The sequence below is a fragment of the Cryptomeria japonica genome, chromosome 10, assembly GCF_030272615.1.
Source record: "Cryptomeria japonica chromosome 10, Sugi_1.0, whole genome shotgun sequence".
NCBI classification, from domain to species: Eukaryota; Viridiplantae; Streptophyta; class Pinopsida; order Cupressales; family Cupressaceae; genus Cryptomeria; species Cryptomeria japonica.
This window is the reverse complement of record NC_081414.1, coordinates 282,594,370-282,608,886: the sequence shown is the minus strand read 5'-3', so window position 1 is coordinate 282,608,886 and position 14,517 is coordinate 282,594,370.

Genomic DNA, 14,517 nt, shown 5'->3' with positions numbered 1-14,517 from the left:
GAAGAGTGGATTTGTGTGAAGAGATCACCGATTGTGAGGCAATTTGTACTTGAGAGTGTGAAGTAGTTGTGGAGATCTCAAAAGGATCATTGTAGGTTTGTGGAATTTGGATTGGTTGATGGCTTAAATATGAGAAGAAAAGTGAATGCATGAGAATATTGTACTAGATGAGAGGATGAGTTTGAAGAACAGGAGAAGGTGGTCATGAGAAGCCATTGAACTCAAGGCAAGAATGAGAGGGGGGGTGAATCGGTCCAAACAAAAGTTAAAAGCAACACATAAACAATTAATAAACAATATACATCCAAAACATGAACACCAAGATTTATAAGTGGAAAACCTAAATAAGGAAAAACCATGGTGAGTGCCTACCCACAAAATATATCTATTATGTATATCAAATTACAAATAAAAGAGCTCACTACTCTAAACTTATATACCATGGCTAACCGGTCATGGGGCAAGATACAAAGAGGACCTGCAAAAATGGAAGCTAACTACACACAGGGCAAGCTACAAAAATAATATGAAAAGAAGGATCTCCTGATCATGAAGTTGTCCTTGAACTTTGCATCAAGTGGCCAACATCAGCACACAAGTCTGACCAAGAATCTACTAACACTCTATCTCAAATATTTGTCATAGTCTCAGCATAGCTTGCATACCATTCAAACAAAATTCTTCTTATGCTCTTTACTTAACCTCACTGATTATCCTCACACCTATATTCATTGCACTTTCCTTTCTTGCCTCTACATAACTCAATCTTACACACCCTTATATATAAGATAGATCATCAAAGCTTAAACCAAGTTGACCTAAATCAAAATGCACTCTCTAAATAAAAAATACACACATTGATCCACTCTAGGAGAAAGAGGGGACCAAAACACAACTTCCAAAGATCAATTCACTGATTCACAATCACCAGAACATAACCAACAACATATCCAAATTCTATGCATCCATACAAGCAATTAATAGCCAACACATACTCTCCAATGAAAATAACTCAAATCCGGATCTCCACATGCTATTAATGAGATCCATAACATATAAAAAATGCTTCCACAAATCATATTCGGACCAAAGAATAGGTCTAACATATAATCTTACAAATAGCAACTATCAATGCCACATCACTCAGAGAACACAAAGATGTTACCAGACCACACAACCATCATATCCATAATACAAAAACTATATCCAATGAAGATAACAACAACATTCAACATCAATGATAGATTCCAGACCCAAACACTTCTAGAACAACCAATAGAACAACTTCAACATCAACAAAACAACAATATAACTTTGCACCATAGATACAACAAGATAAATCTGCACCATAGACATTCTAGACCAATCTAGAACAATAAGTTTGACATCAATGACAACCACAACAACGCATCAATGCATACTTCCAACAATCTCCCCATTTATCATTGATGGAAACACTTGATGGTAGCTGCACCTCAAAGAAGAATAATACTACTAAATATCTCTCCAAAAATATACATCACATTTCTGGACTATCCTTCCAATCTCAATCTTCAGACTGCTAACTCAATCTCTTCCCCAAAGATCAAAATTTATGAATCTCTCCCCCTTTGCCATCAAGAACAAAGGTCACAAAAACACCTCACACACCACTGCTCCCCCTGAGACTAGCTACAACATCAATCCAGGAAAAAGAAATAGGCATGAAAGATACCCCTGAAAAGATGCATCCACATAATTCACCTAGCTACAAGAAGGAGGGACAATAAACCCAAGCTTCTCCTGAAGAAACTCAAATTTATCCTTTGCCAATGCCTTAGTGAAATATTTGCAACTTGCTCTTTCCTAGAAATATAGTCCAACCGAACTTCAATATTAGCAACTTTCTCCCTTAAGTAGTGATATCTGATAGAAATATGCTTTGTTCTTTAATGCATAACATGATTCTTTGAAATATTTATTGCACTTGTATTGTCACACAAAATAAGAATTGCTTCATGATATGCTACATTGATATCCAAGTAAGAGTTTGTCTCATCCACATTACTCGAGTACAACAAGATGTCATTGCAATATACTCTACTTCAGCAATAGGTAGGGAAACTGAATCTTGTTTCTTATTGAACCAGGAGACCAATCTGTCCCCTAAAACAAATGCACCACCACTAGTAATATTTCGGTCATCAATACTTCTAGCCCAATTTACATTAGTATAGGCTTTCAACATAAAATCTCCACCCTTTTTATACTAAAGTCCATAATCCGCAGTACCTTTCTAATATATTTGAAAAATTATCTTTACAACTTGTTGATTTGTCACCATTGGATTTTCCTGAAATCTAGCTAGTACACAGACAACCAACATGATATCTGGTTTGGATGTAGTCAAATACAGTAATCCACCAATCATCGACATGCAATTCTTTTGTTCAACTTTTGGAGATTCATCATTTTTTCTCAACTTGCATCCAATGGTTAAAGAAGTTGTAACTGGTTTGCAATCATCAAAACCAAACTTCTTCAACATTTCCTTCACATACTTGCTCTGAGAAAAAAAATTCCATCTTTAGATTGAATAACTTGTAGCCCAAGAAAGAAAGACAACTCACCAATCATTGACATCTCAAATTCTTTCTACATCTCCTTAGAAAATTCTTTACATAAACTATCATCTCCTCCAAATATAATGTCATCAACATAAACTATAACAATCAACAACTTATCTTCATCAATCTTGAAATAAAGATTATTTTCTATTGTACTGTAAAGGGGAAATTTTGATTTGGCAATTTGCAACTTGGAAAGAGAAATCACCAAATCAATTTTTGCTTTTAGGGGGGATTCCTTTACATTCAAAAGAGGGGAGGAATGCACTAGATTCAATCACAAATCAGATAAGGATTGAATATTAAGTGGATTGATTGATTATGATGTGTTTTTCCCTCTAAAGTAAGTTGAAAATGTTGATTTAGGGTTAAGTACTAGAATATAAGAGGAAACTGAAAAAATACTGAGTTGCAGGTTCGAGATTCATTCGTGCAGTTGGATCTGAGAAATATGCTGATTCGAATCTACCATACAAAAATGCCTTGAAAAAGCAGGGACCGAGGTGTTGCATCTTGGTCCTCCAAATTTTCGCGTGTCGAAAAGGGTTTTTCCATCTTTGTGTCTGAAGCTTATTTCCAGAAGTACAACTATGCATCTGTTTCCTACACACAAAAAGAAAGGGGAAAAAGGTTGGGAATAGGGGTTTTCCTAAGTCAAACCCCAGTTGAGGATTCAACCTTGAATGAAATATTGCAAATGTTTGAAAAAATGATGGAAAGGTATACCTTCAAATTTTCAATGAATGATGATGATGCTTTGCCTCTTAAACATTAACACATATTTGTATGAAATGGCATGAACATGACAAAACCCTAACACACACACATGCTTGCAAATGATTGATGTAATGTTGCTCCACAATTGATGAATGAGGAATATGCAACCTTGAAGACCTCTAGAGATGCTTGATGATGAATGCTTCAATTCTTGGATGCTTGATTGCTTGAATGTACTCTTCTTGCCTTATCCCTGTTATTCTTGTATATCCACCTTATGCCCAAATGAGAGGGGTAGACCTCCTTATATACTTGTTTATCGTCAAACATATTAATTTTTTGACATAGGCTGACATGGAGCAAGTTTTCTCGCTCAAATTTGAGATGGGGCCTAGGGTCCAAATTAGGCCCCAATTAGGGAAGACCATGGCATGGCACCATGGTTCCAGTGAGGACCAAGGTGCCACACCCTAGTCCTACCGCAAATTGGGCAAGGGTTAAGGGGGCCTACCAGGCTACAAGATGAAAGTATGATGTTTATTGCATGGCAGAGGCACAAATAGGTCCTGATCAAGCATGGGGATGAGAACACTAAGGCGAGTTCCCCAAATACGGTCAAAATTACAAAGGGTACAATTTTAGGATTCTACAATTATCCCCCACTTTAGCGGGAGTATGAGCTTACACAAATACTCATGGTAAAGTAGAAGAAAGAGAGATGAAGAAAATGAAGAATGCGAAGAAAAATCATAGAGTATAAGACATCACTAATTTCGAGGAACCAAGCCCCCAATCTTAGGATCTTAACTCACTCAAACATATGTAAGGGCACACAAAACAAGATAGAAACAAAAAGAAAAAAGACAAAAGGACAAACACATGCAAAAGACACAAAAAGACACAACAAAAGCTAAGAACCAAAAACAAGACCTCGAGTCAACTAGCCGAAGAGACCTCGATATAAAAATGTCTCAACAACTAATATCATTCTTGAAAAATGCCATCTCATGAACACAAGTGATAACATGAGAGAGAAAAGCAAGCATCATCCATGAACTATAAATAATAAAACTGTGTGGGGGAAAAAGCGAGACTAGGTTATCATGCCCTAATCCTACCTTTTGTCACACATTATGGAATACGAAAGAGCCTAGAGGTATCACACAATTGGCTACTTCTTTTTGTGAAAGAGAGAGCCACGGGCTACCTATTAGGATTTCTATTCCTTTGTTGTAATTGAAAGGTAAGATTATGCAAGTTCAATTCCTAACCCTAAAATGGAAGTATGAACTAATGATAAGATTGCAGAATTGAAATTAAACAATGGAAAGCTGAAAACACAAGGACAAAATAAGAATGCAGATGCGTACCCGGAGTCAAAATATGACTGAAAATGTTCGGGACGGGGGCGCGGGCGCCACTGTCCTGATTCTGCACCTGAAACTACACCTAAAACTGCTGTTTTGCACTCTGGAAACTGTCTGAAATGCTGTCTGTCAGGAGGACCAGGGCGCCCAGCGCCTCTGTCCCAGGGACCAGGGCGCCCAGCGCCCCTGTCCTGGCAGGACCAGGGCACCCCACGCCCCTATCCTGGTGTTCTGCTCTGCAATTTGGTGTGGGGTGCTGTCTCGACCTGCTTCTTCCGGATCTGCAACCTACGTCGTCGTCCGAGTCTCGAAACCTGCACTTATATCTGAAAAAGATGTTTGGGCGGCTATATAGGGTTTTTCCTTAGTCAAACCCCCGCTTCGGTGATTTCCACCTCCATGAATAGCCAAGTTGTATTGTAAAAGTAATGTGTGTGCAGACCTTGTGTGTGTGCATGATCTAAAATGCAAGTAAGCAAACTAGAGCAACCTAGAAAGTAAACCCTAATTGCTTGTTAATGATAATGTAAATGCTCTAAATGAAGATGCAAAGTGATCTAAAGCATGAATAAATGATATATTGAAGCTTATGCAAAGACATGAAAACAACATGAAACCATACCCAACCCCCAAGAGAGGGGTACAAGCCAATCTTCAGTCAATGATCTCCTATTGTTCTTCATTGTCTTCCAAGCCCTAAATGAATGAATGGAATTGATAAATGCTTGATAGAGGGATGTTGAAAATTGTTGAAGTCTTCAAAGATCTGCTCTTTCGCTGCATATGAGATTCCTGAAAACAAAATTCCGATCCCTTCAAATGAAGAAAGAGAGCTCTTATGTATGAAACCCTAGGTCGTAATTTCGTCTTTTGGCCGACCTAGAGATTGAATATCCCACCAATTTCTTGGGGTTAAGCTTTATTTTATGATTGGATCGCGCTCCTAAAATTTCGGGAAAAATGTCCGGGACCGTGTGCACTCCGGGCGCCATGGTCCCGACAACTTTTCACCAAATTTTCAGGGCCGTCAGATATGATGATTTTAGAGAGAATCCCGAAGTTACAGGTGATTTCGAGATGTTTTGACCCCCGAAATCAAGCCCCCAAGCTCAGAATAGGGCCTAATTAGGGTTTTTGATTAAGTAGTGTATTGGAAGAATAAAATGAAAGGGGCACGCTTTAATGAAAGGGCCCGACTTTATGATGTGGAAAATGATGAATAGAACCTTTAGACCTAATTAATTTGATTAATTAAGTGCTAAAGGGGAAATGCAATGCAAAATGCAACTACGCCAAGGCGGGTGCTAAACTAGGTGTTAAATTGTACTGCTTTAGCAAGTGCGTACAATTTATGACATTACATTTAGCCCCCACTTTAGCGGTCATATGAGTACTACGTGCATATGCAAGCTAAAGTACAGAAAGTAAACATCATTTGAAAAAGGATATATCCATAAGTTGTCGGACGAAGCCCCCAACGGTATCTGCAGTACATAGTTAGGAACCGCACCCTACAAAACACACGTTAGATCACAAAATCACCTAATGCTTACTAAGGAAGGTGATGAAATTTGCGAGTAGCTATATGCCCCCCCTGTTTTGACTTGCTTATTAGGGAGGTGAAACAGGGTAGCATGTTTACTTATGACAAATTGTGTAAGAGAGTATTGATGAGGGATGTTCACTAAAAAGGCTTCATCAGAGCACTTTTTGGAACATCCCGATAGTAGAGGAACGAAAATACAATTCCTACGCAACAAACGGTTTGAAAATCGCATCTCCCAAACTCAAGTTATGATGAAATGAGTGAAAGAGGAAAATTAGGGTTTTGAAAGTAAATGTAAAGGAATGAATGTATATACCTTTGAAAGTGACATTTGCATTTGTCACTTTGTTGATTCTGAGTACTGTTCATTGCAGCGGAGCCCACATAGCCATCATCATGCCTTCACGATGACCAGAGCATCCCACGAGGATTGAGATCATGCGACAGGCCGTGATCGACGATGAGCCACTGGACGAGGTGAGTTGACTGAATGTTGACTTTTGATTTTCTGCATTTGACTTTCTGTGATCGTTTGCGGGCCCTAGAACCCGACTGTGGGTCCCACACAGGGCGCCATGGTCCCTGTGGGGTGCCATGGTCCCTTCAGGGCGCCATGGTCCCTTCAGGGCGCCATGGTCCCCTGAGGGTGCCATGGTCCCTGACAGGGCGCCATGGTCCCTTCAGGGCGCCCTGGTCCCTGACAAGGCACCATGGCCCCAATCAGGACTTGGCGAGAGATGCCAGGGTTAGCATACAATGTTCGACAGTGTTGCATGAATGATTTTTGATGATTGAGTACTAATTATAGTTATGTTTTTGTGATGCAGGGTCTCCCGTATATGAGAGAGCACACGGCGGGACAGATTCTACGCAGTTTGCGAGATCAGATTCCCCGACTCACTCAGGCAGAGAGAGACACATTGTTGATAGTAGGTTTGTGGTCTATGATTCTTATGCCAGCCATCCGATTTCATCCCACGATGCTGATGGCATTCATGGAACGGTGGGATTCTGACACATGCACGTTCCAACTTCCAGTAGGGGAGATGACGGTGACACTTGAGGATGTGTACCGCATTCTTCGCCTACCGATCAGAGGAGCTACCGTGACATATGCGATCAATCGGTCAGTAGAGGATCATCAGAGGGAGCAGGTATATTGCATAGGGAGAGTCATGCCGAGCGAGACGAGAGGTAGTATCATGGTCAGCTGGCTCTTACATCCTACAGGAGAGGTGCCCCTCATGAGACGTCTTATGATAGCCATCATTGCACTAGCTATCTGCCCTAATGGGCGAGGTACACACATGCATGGGGGTCTCACGTGGTGCATTAGGGCTATGAAGAGACACAGGAGATTATATGCCTGGGGTCGGAGTATGCTTGCACATCTCTATCACGACCTCGAGGAGTATGTTTCCGGACAGGGTTGCAGCTTGATGACATGCACACTTCTGCAGGTGTGGATATTTGAGCACTTTACATGCACCAGGCCTGTCGGCTATCCGATGAGTACGGCTAGCGAGCGACCTAGGGTATTTGCTTATCCACTTACCAGCAAGTGGAGATTTGGAAATCTATTGTATTGGAGAGTGATAGTTGACAGATTGACAGCCGAGGTGACCGTGTGGAGACCATATCTGCGGATGCACAGATGGGATGGGATGGAGAGATAGTTAGCATGCCTATAGAGGAACCGCCTACTGAGAGGACGATATCCACACATCATAGTCCCATTCTACTTCGATCGAGTACGGAGGCAGTTCGGGATAGAGCAGTGTGTCCCAGCCGATGTGCCCATCTACACTCGACACTCGCGAGTCCTTCCTAGACCCAGAGCAGTAGCGAGACGGACGATAGATGATATCGAGATCACAGATATAGAGGGGTCCGATCAGGATGTGGTCACTGATTATGCTGCAGACCCAGGGGCACAACATAGGTATCATTCCTGGTTTGTGAGATCATACCCAGGGCCTATCTTTCCACCAGATCACCCGACAGGCCATCCAGGTCCATGGAGGCATGGAGACCGAGATGAGGATCAGGGATCTAGGTCAGAGGAGCCAGAGGAGGGAGAGGGTCATGAGGAAGAAGGAGGTCCTGATCCGCCTATAGGAGATCAGCCTAGTGCCGAGGAGGAGGAGGACGAGGATGACGATGAGGAGGAGAGAGATGATGATGAGGAGAATGAGGATGCAGATGAGGATGAGGATGACGAGGAGGATGAGGATAGAGAGGAGGAGGAGGATAGAGATGATGAGGAGGAGTCAGATGCAGCTCCTCACCATTCAGGGGATGATACCATAGCCTTAGATCCTCCCGTTATTCCCCAAGAGGGGGAACACGAGGCACTACGAAGACCTGCACCTATCGCGCACAGATTGTTCGAGCGTGGGGAGCCTAGTAGTTCCCAGTCACAGATGCTACCATATCACGATCCCTACTGGCGTGAGGGAGATCCAGGTATAGTAGGTTTATATTGATTGATTGATGTTTTGATGATATAAAATGGTACTAACACAAAATCTGTTCTACTGCTATAGCTAATGTGCAGGAGTGGTGCTCCTTGATCCAGCAAGCAGTGACAGATATCTCCACGACAGTGCAGATCCCTAGTTCCTCACAGGTTGCTTATAGACCTCAAGGGAACGCGAGTCAGCATGATGATTTGTTTTCCCCATTTCGAGTACAGGTAGAGATATGGAGGGAGAGAGAGCGAGCTCTATCAGAGGACCTTCAGCGAGCACAGCGTGATCTAGCAGCAGCTCAGGCCGAGGCTACCTCGTATCGCGCTATCCTTATGGATAGGGATCGTAGGAGTTCCTCTCGGAGCCATTCATGATCTATATCATGGTATAGCCCCATGGGTCCACTTGCACGACCGGATCAGGAGGGAGCATCTAGTCGTCACTCTCCAGCCACCAGCCCTAGGGATAGGAGATGATTTTATGATGTAGGGTAGGTCACATTTTGGATGTGTAGTGACCTACCTTTGTATATTGATCCACACACACACACACACACACACACACACACACACACACACATATATATATATATATACATGCTTCTTTGTTTCAAACGTGTTATCTTTAATGCCTAAACAATGTGTATTGTGATTAAAGTTAATACATTTGGTAGATGTACATGTATGTTCTGAATTTAATCTCAATGCGCCATGATTAAATTGATACATGTGTGACTTAATTAAAATATTTAATCAAGTACTTCATTGATGATAAGGAAGAAAGTATGTATTAAGCCTACGAATCATATAACAAATGTGATTTAATTTGAATTTAAACACGACATGACATGATTCAACTTAACACATAAAAACATTGTATAATATGTCAACATAATGAAAATGTAAATCTTTTGTAATTTACATAAATGAATTCAAGACAAACCATAAAGTAAAGAAACATGCTTGTCAAGAACGAAGCAATATAGATTAAACAAAACATCATTTAATTCTACTTGCTCTAACAAAGATATGTTAACATATTATCCAATTTTGAAGAAGTGAGAAAGGAAATAGATAAATGATAAGGAATGAGGCATTAAGCATAGTATCTACGCAAGTGCATAGCGTTTATAGGGTCTTTAAGAGGCGTACCGTCTACATCCGCTATTTTGTAAGCACCTGATCCATAATCTTCAATAATGATATACGGTCCAAGCCAATTAGGACTGAATTTTCCCTTTTCTTCAGGTAAGGCATTCACATTGCGCTGATTCTCATAGAGCACTAAGTCACCCACTGAGAAGGAACGTTGAATAACCTTATCATTATAGTTTCGTTGTAGAGTTTTGTGATATGCTTGAATATGCTCAAGAGCATTTATACGCTGTTCATCAAGCATCTCAAGCCGTTGAATTCTTTTTTCTCTATAGGAGTCATCATCTATTATACCTTTGAGAGAAACTCTAAGTGATGGAATCTCTAATTCTAAAGGCATGATAGCATCTGCACCATAAACAAGATTATAAGGAGTAGTTCCCGTGGCAATTCGTACGCTCGTTCGGTAGGCCCAAAGAGCATAGATTAGCTGAGTACTCAAATCCTTACCATGCTTATTCACAGTTTTGCGAAGAATTTGTTCGATTATTTTATTGGATGATTCGGCTTGACCATTTGATTGAGGATAGTATGGTGTAGAAAATCGATGTTTGATATGATATTTCTCGAGGAATTGCTTCACGTCTTTATTTTTAAAGGATGCCCCATTATCAGAGATTATAGTGGAAGGTATTCCAAATCGAGAAATAATGTTTTCTAGAAGAAATCGACAAATCACTTCAGCTGTAGTGGAGCGAAGAGGAACTGCTTCTACCCACTTTGTAAAGTAATCTGTTGCGGTTATAATGAAAACATGCCCTTGAGATGAAGGAGGAGAGATTTTACCGATGAGATCCAACCCCCATGCAGAGAAAGGCCAAGAAGCTACCTGAGAATGGAGTTCTTGGGCAGGAGCATGAATCAAATTATTGTGTTGTTGGCATTGATGACATTTCTTAACAAATGAAAAAGAATCCTGCTGCATAGTTTGCCAATAATATCCCATTCGAAGTAATCTTTGAACCAAGGATTTACCTCCAAAATGCCCCCCACAGGCACCTGAATGCGCCTCTTCAAGAGCAATAGGGATTTCTGATTTGTTAAGACAGCGAAGGAGAAGACCATTATAACCCCTTCGGTAGAGAACATTAGAAAGAATGATGTACCTAGTAGACAACTTGTGAATTCTAGCCCTGGTGTTCCTATTGGCGGAATCAGGAAAGGTACCATCAGTCAAGTATCTTACGATATGCGAGTACCATTCATCTGAGTCTATGAAGTCACAACATGTCACCAGGCTGGAATCATCTACAATAGCTGGAGAAGTAAGGTTGTGAATAACAAATTTAAGATCAACCACGGGGTCCTCTAAAGATACAAGAGAAGCCACACATGCCATTGCATCTGCATGTCGATTATCTTTTCGAGGAACAGGTTCTATGGTGTAAGAATCAAATTTTTGTAACAAAGAGATAGCAAGGTCTTTATATTGTGATAACTTGTCTTGTTTCGCTTGATACAGTCCTGTTACTTGTCTTATAATCAGTTGAGAATCTCCAAAAATATGTATGTGTTTTATATTCAAAGCTAAGGCTGCCTTTTTTCCTGCTATAAGAACCTCATACTCAGCAATGTTATTGGTACATAGGAAATTGAGACGGTAAGATAAGGGAATGGACTTCTTTGTAGGAGAAATTAGAACAAGACCTGCCCCTGATCCTGTACGACACTTAGAGCCATCAAAGTATAACTCCCAAGTTTCATCTTTTTCTGTACAAAGGATGAAATCGTCAGGAAAAGACTCAAAGTTAGGGAAGGAGAAAGGTGAAGGGGCCTCAGCTAAGTGATCAGTCAACACTTGCCCTTTAATTGCTCTTTGTGAAACAAATTTAAGGTCAAATTCAGTTAACATCATAACCCACTTAGCTAGGCGTCCTGATAAATCCGTTTTAGAGAAAAGATGCTTGAACGGATCAAACTTTACCATGACGTGGACTTCTGAATTTAAGAGATAATGTCTCAATTTCTGAGTTGCAAACACCAAGGCCAAGCATTGTCTTTCTATCGCAGAATATCGGGTCTCATAATTGAGCAAGGTATGACTTATATAATAAACCGGACACTCCTTACCATCTTTATCATGTTGTACCAATAATGTTGCAAGAGCATGAGAGGACGCAACCGTATAAAGAAGGAAGGGTTTAGAAGGTTCGGCCGGTCGAAGGATAGGAGGATTAGCCAAATACATTTTTAAATCTTCAAATGCTTGCTGACAATCCTCATTCCATTGAAAGGTGATATTCTTTTTGAGAAGTTGAGTGAAAGGAAAAGTACGATCCGCAAGTTGAGATACAAACCTACGAATAGCTTGAATTTTTCCTTGTAAGCTTTTGAGTTGAGACACATTTCTAGGAGGTGGCATGTTGACAATAGCATCTATTTTCTTAGTATCCACCTCAATCCCATGATGCGAAACTATGAATCCTAATAGTTTTCCACTATCCACACCAAAAACACATTTTTGGGGATTCAAGCGCACGTGATATTTACGAATCCTTTCAAAGATTTGACGAAGGATCTTAATGTGATCTATGCGAAGAATGGATTTGGCTAAAACATCATCAACATAATCTTCTAGAGTCTTATGCATGTAATCGTGAAAGATAAGGGTCATCGCTCGTTGATAAGTTGCACCGGCGTTTTTAAGTCCAAAAGGCATCATTATCCAATAAAACGTACCCCAAGGAGTGGTGAAAGCAGTTTTGAATTGATCTTGAGGGTTAATGAAAATTTGATTGTATCTTGAAAAACCATCCATGAAGGATAATAAGGCATGTCCTGCCGTAGAATCAACTATCATGTCAATGTTCAGAAGAGGGAAATCATCTTTTAAAGAAGCCTTATTTAAATCCCGAAAATCGATACACATTCTTATTTTATTATCTAGTTTAGCCACAGCGACAATATTTGAAATCCATGGGGAATAATCAATAGGGCGGATAAATCCAACCTCCAATAACTTTTCAATCTCAGCCTTAACAAGCAAAGCCACCTTAGGATTCATTTTTCGAATCTTTTGTTTCACGGGCTTAGCATCAAGGACTAAGACAATATTATGAGTAACAATCTTAGGATCTATACCAGGCATGTCAGAGTATGTCCAAGCAAAGATCTCAGGGAATTCATGCAATAAATCTTCATATTGTTTTTGTTCCTCTCCATCCAAACATTTTCCAATTTTAATAACTTTTTCTTCATTGGAAGGATCCATCTTAACATTAGTGGTGTCACTTATGAGAAGATTAATTTGTTGAGAAGTATCCTTTAACTGAGGGAATTCTTTCACAATCTCATCGTTATCCGTCTCTTTTCCAAAATAGGCTTCAGTGTTCAAACAATAAGGGAGTCCCCTATTGTGATGATAACGAGGAAGAGTATCATATGCTCCTAAAAATTCAGCTAAAGCATCATCGGTAGGGAAAACATCAAAAGCACAAGCACACGAAGGATCCTCATCAATGTACTCGGGGTGTTGCATTGATAGAGAGGTAGAAATAGCATTAACACTAATACAGGGTCTTCTAGAAGCTTTAGTGCGCTTACAGGGATTATAGCCAAGTCCAAAGGCATGGTTGTGAAGATTATTCTCTAGAGGAACCTTTATTCCTTGTTCGTGCGCGCCACAACCATTTCCATGATACCCATGCTTAGCAAAAATGCGAAAACCACGACCATAACGATCAGCCATTTCAGACAGAGAAGGTGGTTTTTCATAAGACAAAGAATCAAACTCTTCAGAATTAGAGGTGCGGGGAGAAGAAGTTTGAGAAGCGGCCACAAAGTTATTACTCATAGGTTCAGGTAGTGTTGATTAATTTTTAGCTTCTTCCTTCTTTTCTGTTTTGAGCTCTCTAGAAGGAACCTTATATTCACCTACAAAGGTAGGATTAAAATCAAGGGATCCCCAATCGTCGTCTGCGAGAACCTTCTCAGGATCAAAATCCTTCTTATGTGTAGTTTCAAGTCGAGAAGAGTCTTCTTCAGGAGCTCCAAACTCATCCAAAGAATTTTGATCATCAGAGAGTGAGGATTCACTGATAGGTATCTTGTTTAATGAGTCACCACTAGATGAGGGCGGCTTAGAGGCACCCCCTTTGGAAGTAGATGTTTGTAAACAAGCTTGAAAATTGGTATCACCTATCAAGGTATATGTCTTATTGTTGTAGATAAACTTAACTTGTCTGTGCAATGTAAAGGGGACAGCTTGCACACTGTGAATCCAAGGTCTCCCTAATAACAAGTTGTATGTTAGATTTCCCGACATAACATGGATAGGAGTAGGCAAAGTAACAGGCCCCACTGTGATGGGTAAGGTGATAGTACCTAATGAAGTTTTAGCCACATTATCAAAGCCTCAAATAGGACGAGAGTTCAGCTCAATTAGAGATGTATCCACATTCATCTTATGCAAAAGATTAATGCTACACACATTAAGACCAGAGCCATTATCTACTAGTGTTCGTCTTATAGCAGTGTCTTTCATGATAACCACAATCATCAAGGGATCATATTGATGTTGGATTTCACTAGTAGGCAACTCATCTTGGGTAAACACAATTTGAGCTTTAGGATTCATCACAAAGTTAACCAAAGATGCTATATTACTAGATGTATTCGGTGGAGGAACATTCAAATCTTTCAAGGCATCTTGTAACA